General features: G+C 36.6%; 1 non-coding gene across 1 annotated transcript; it reads left to right on the top strand.

Annotated features, from left to right (window-relative positions):
* Positions 1 to 1,007: 1,007 nt before the first annotated feature.
* Positions 1,008 to 1,114, top strand: LOC132364240 (U6 spliceosomal RNA). The gene has a single exon (XR_009502779.1). It is a non-coding gene; the product is annotated as a U6 spliceosomal RNA (small nuclear RNA).
* The last annotated feature ends 4,480 nt before the right edge of the window (positions 1,115 to 5,594 follow it).

Here is a 5,594-nt window from a genome sequence, read left to right as displayed (position 1 = left end):
CTCAGTAGTTGTGGTGCATGGGCTTAGTTGCTCCACGGCATGTGGGATCTTCCCAGACCAGGGCTCGAACCCGTGTTCCCCGCATTGGCAGGCGGATTCTTAACCACTGTGCCACCAGGGGAGCTCCTACATTTATTTCTGCATTCAAAAAAACCCACAGGAATTCCTTAGGATGTCTTATTTGCTTTTGTATACTCTCAATATAGAGCCTGAAATACAGTAAAGTACTCACTAAATGCTTATTGAATGAATGAATGATAGAAATAATCAGAAAAGCAAGGATAACCATGTAAAAATAGGTTAAATTTTAAAACAGCTATTCTTCAACCTGACGTCATTGTCTAGATGCCAAGGGATGATTCCCAGTATGTCTCAAACTTTAAGAACTTAAGAATCACCTGGGGATCTTGTTATAATACAAGTTTTGATTCACTAGGTATGTGATTGAGCCTGAGTTTCCACATGTCTGAGAATCTCCCAGGTAATTCTGTTGGCTTAGACCACATTTTGAGTAGCAGTTTCCTAATCAGCATCAACTAATTGGTCTTACCATCATTAGAATCTCAGTGAACTTCATGGGTCAGGCAAACTTATCCATGGTTAATAAAATAACATATATGTCTTGGCACACAATAAGCAATCAATTTAAAAAAATCAAATCATAATTTCATCAGAAAGAAAATTTACCTAGTAAATTTTAGGTAATTTACCTAAATTTACCTAGTAACTAAAGAAAAGAGTTACATGAAAACTCTTCTCATTCCCATATCTCAGAATGAATTTCAGAACTTTCTACCAAGTGAATATAGTATGGTCAGCTTTGAACCATGGCTTAAATTCACCAGCTAAATCTTCAGTTATAAAATGTCTTCAGATCAAGGTATAATTTTTCCAAATTTCTTCATGAACTTCATTCTCATGAGAAATGGAAAAACACTGAAAACCTGATCACTATTACAGAGGAGTTTTAAAATTTTAACATTGTTGTTGATTTTAAAAAGGAGTAAGTGCTCACTTCGGCAGCACATATACTAAAATTGGAACGATACAGAGAAGATTAGCATGGCCCCTGCACAAGGATGACATGCAAATTCGTGACGCGTTCCATATTTTTAAACTAACACACCATTGTAAAGCAATTATACTCCAATAAAGATGTTAAAAAAAAAAAAGGAGTAAGGAAGTAGAGAGCAAAATGGAACTTACATTGAGTAAAATTACAGATGAAGTTGTCTGTGGTTTTTTAGAAACTAAAGCCTTTGAGACATAATGAAAAAGACAACATATCCTCATCAATAATTTAAAAGTGTGATTTTGGAAGAAGATACTCATTTGTTTACAGTGAGGGCTTATATTGGTATACAGTGGCTTCTACAAATTAAATAATTACTGCAAAGTCTCTATGTAAAATTTATTTCTTAGCAACCAATATTTAAAATAGTGGGTATGCTTAACTAGGAGCTAGCATGCAAGCTAGAATCTTCATAGGACTTAGAAAGTAAACATATAATCTAGAATGCAGAGAACTGAGTTGGTTGTACTCCAAGTTCATGACACAGTCATCGACTGTCCATGCAAGGCTTCATTGCTTTATTTTTCTTCTTATCCTCAATCTCCACTCCCAATCCACTCCTCCACCTGTAGGAAATTACTCTAATATGTTTAGCACCTTTCCTGAACATGCGGGTATATTTGAAAAGAGGTACTGTTTTGTTGTGTGTTTATGTTTTAAATTTGCCAGGTAAATCATGTTACAGATCTTTTGTTATCTTACTTTTTCCTCTCAACACTATGTTTGAAAGACTTCTCCACGTAACTCTATCTTTAATTTGTTACCTCTGTGAATATCCACAAAATTTCACCCATCTGCTCCCCTAGAATTAGATACCTATGTTGTCTACAATGTCCTGCTCTACAAATGATGTGTAATCAAGCATTCTTACACATGCCTCCTTAGAAACCACAAGTTCCCCTGGAGTGGACTGGATGGGTCCTGGGACCTATGCATATGAAATTAAACTAAGTATCTCCAGACTGTTTTCCAGATTAGCTGTTGGAGTCTATAATAGATTCTGCTTTACCCATTGATCTGTTTCCTCTTTTTTTAATAAGCGTTTCTTAAATATTCTAGATATTATCCCTTGTCAGTTTAAAAAAAAAAAAAAATTAATTAATTAATTAATTTATTTTTTGGCCGTGTTGGGTCTTCGTTTCTGTGCGAGGGCTTTCTCTAGTTAAGGCGAGCAGGGGCCACTCCATCGCGGTGCACGGGCCTCTCACTGTCGCGGCCTCTCTTGTTGCGGAGCACAGGCTCCAGACGCTCAGGCTCAGTAGTTGTGGCTCATGGGCCCAGTTGCTCTGCAGCATGTGGAATCTTCCCAGACCAGGGCTCGAACCCGTGTCCCCTGCATTGGCAGGCAGACTCTCAACCACTGTGCCACCAGGGAAGCCCCCCCTTGTCAGTTTTTGAGCTCTCAGATAACTTCTCTCAGCCTATTCCCTGTCAGTTGACTTTACTGATGGTTCCCTTCACTGAATAGAAATTCACAGTTTTTTATGTAGTCAAATTCATCATTTTTTATCTTATGCCTTGTACTTTTGGGGTCTTATTCAATAATTTTTCTGCAGTATATTTTTCTGATGTATTTTTATTCACTTTGTAGTTTTACCTTTCATTCTTAAGCCTGTGATTAATCTAAATTGTGCTTTTGAGAACTAACTTTATTTTTCCCGATATAGCGGCTTGTTTTTCCACTGTCATCTAATGAAGAAACCATCCTTTTCTATTAGGTCCATTTCTACATCTATCAGGTTCCCACGTAAACATGGACTTGTTTTTGAGGACTCGATTCTGTTCCACTGATCTATTTATGTTTCTGCACCATATTGTCTGTCTCATTTCTATAGCTTTGTAGTAATCTTCTGTTTCAGGATTTACTTACATTTTTCTGAAATAACTCAACTACTTCATCACGTTTTTTTACTTGCTGGATTCAACTTACATTTGGGTAAGAATTTTGGTACCTATAATTCTAAGAGTCACATAAAATTATTCTTTCTTGAACTATTTGTAGCAGATATGATTCCCCTATTTTTTCCTGGCTAAAAGAACATAGATACTGTAGCACACATAGATCTCTGATTTCAAGGAAAAATAGGTCTCTCTCTGACCTAGAAGATGAATCATGATTGATTTAATCCAGACATAGGAATTTCGCTCTCCTCTACCAGTGATTTCTCTCTGTATCTGTGTGTGACACACTTCTGGCCAAAGAAACATCATAGGACACATGCTTGGGAGCTCTCCTTCCCCATATATAAATAGCCTCACTTAGGGAAAGCCTCGCCCAATCCTCTTCCTTTCCTTGCAAATCTTGAGATTGTGAGGCTCTAAGTTATAGCATGAGGTAACAACCATGAAGATAAAAAGGCAATACTAAAGACGGAAGAGAAGTTAGAAAAAAGCTAGGTTTCTGCTGGCATCACTAAGCAAGTGAATTAATTCTATCAAATTTAAGCACCATAATTTTTGTTGTGTGAGAAAAGTAAATCACTATTTGTTTAAGCATGGCCAAGATTTTTTATGACTTGATGCTATATTTATCCTGTATTATACATTCTCTGTCTGATACTAGGTTTGCCCAGAAGCAAACAGTAAGATAAGGATTCAAGATGTAAAAATACTATATAAAATATTAGCAAAGTGCAAAGATATTTGAAAAGGACAATATATCAAGATCAAATTTGGTTTATTCTAGTAATACAAGGCTGATTTAAGATCTGAAAATCAATGTAATTCACTACATCAAAAGATTAAATTAGAAAAATCACATGATCATCTCAGTAGATGCAGGAAAATGATTTTATTAAATTAAGCATCTATTCATGATAAAAATTGCTACTATAGTAGAAATACATGGGACCAGCTTATTGCAGAAAAACGTATCTGTGAATCCTACTGAAAAAAAATCATACTGAATGGTAGAATAATGAAAGCTTTAACTCCAAGAATAAGGACAAGATATGAATGTCTGCTGTTACCAATTCTAATCACCACTGTCCTAGCTATTGCAATAAGGCAAGGCAAGAAAAACATAAGAAAAAGATTGGAAGAAAAAAACAAAACTGTCATTTTTCCAGATAGTATAATAAGTATTCAAAAAATCCAAAAAATTCTACAGATTAACTATTAGAATTAATACGTGAATTCAGAACAATCACAATATTTAAAATCTATTTTATGTCTAGATACTAGTAACTAACAAATAGAATTTAAATTTTAAAAATTTAAATTTAAAGAACATTTATAATAAGATTTTAAAAACACCTAATAGCTTAGAATAAATCTAATGAAAACTATGTAAAAACTCTATAAAATATTACTAAGAGAAATTAAATAAGAACTAAATAAACAGTGAGATGTAGTATGTTCACATACTGTGAGTTAAAATTGTAAAGATGTTAGTTTTCATGATTCATCTTATAGATCCAATGAAATTCCAAACAAAATTCCAGCAGGGTTGTGTGTGTGTGTGTGTGTGTGTGTATGCATGAAAACTGGTTAACTTAAAAGCTATATGGAAATTTAAAAGGTCAATAGCTCTGACCTCTTGAAAAAAAACAAATTGGAAAACTTCCACTACTGGATATAAAACTACTTTAATTAAGACAGGGATGCATTGGTACAAAAACAGACAAAGCCAAGATAACAATAGAGAATAGAGAGCAAGGTGGCAGAACAGGAAGCCCCATACCCTCTTTCCCCCCATGACATACTGACACAACAATACAGGAACCAATTCCCTTTGTGAGAAACCTAGAAACCCCTGTACCCCAGATGAGCACAAAATCAGCCACATCAAAGTGGGTAGGAAAACTCACAGCACTCACCATAATTCCTCCCCCTACTCACCGTGGCACAATCAGGAGAAAATTCCCAGATCTTAGCTTCTCCCTAGTGAGAGAAAGAGAAGATTGAAACATATGTCTAACATTTAGACTTTGGGTGGCAGGGGGACAGGGGTGGCTGCCTGAAGGACTGGTTTCTGTCTTGCCTTAATCTAAGCACTGACAAGAAAGAGCACCAGATTGGAAGCCACTGAGAACAAAAGCAACATTTTGGAGCACTCACTCGCCATAGACCCTTCCCCAGCTCAGTGGATCAAGTAGGAGAAAACCCCCAATTCTCTACTTCTCCCTGGGGAGGAAAAGAGTTGGAACATATATCCAGCATTCTGTCTTTTCTGTGGGCTGCCTGAGGATGGGTATCTGTCTTCTGTCTCAGAGCACTGATGGGACGTGGTATACTCTAGATGTCCGGGGGTTGCTGAACAACAGAAAAGAGCTTGGCAGCTCGCTGCTGCCCCAGAGGGCCTGAGGAACAGCATACAGAGGGAGGCTGATATAGCTCCACACCTCTCCCTCAGGGGAAGGAGAGGAGTGGAACATGTGTCCAAAATTCTGACTGAGTGCTGAAAGAAAACTGTCAACCAAGAATACTACATCCAGCAAAATTGTGCTTCAAAAATGGAGGAGAAACAAAGCTGAGAGAATTCATCATCACCAGACTTGCCTTACAAGAAATGCAATTTCAT

The sequence above is a fragment of the Balaenoptera ricei genome, chromosome 3 (assembly GCF_028023285.1).
Source record: "Balaenoptera ricei isolate mBalRic1 chromosome 3, mBalRic1.hap2, whole genome shotgun sequence".
Classification (NCBI taxonomy): domain Eukaryota; kingdom Metazoa; phylum Chordata; class Mammalia; order Artiodactyla; family Balaenopteridae; genus Balaenoptera; species Balaenoptera ricei.
Note: the sequence above shows the minus strand (reverse complement) of the source record. Positions and strands in the feature narration are given on the sequence as shown.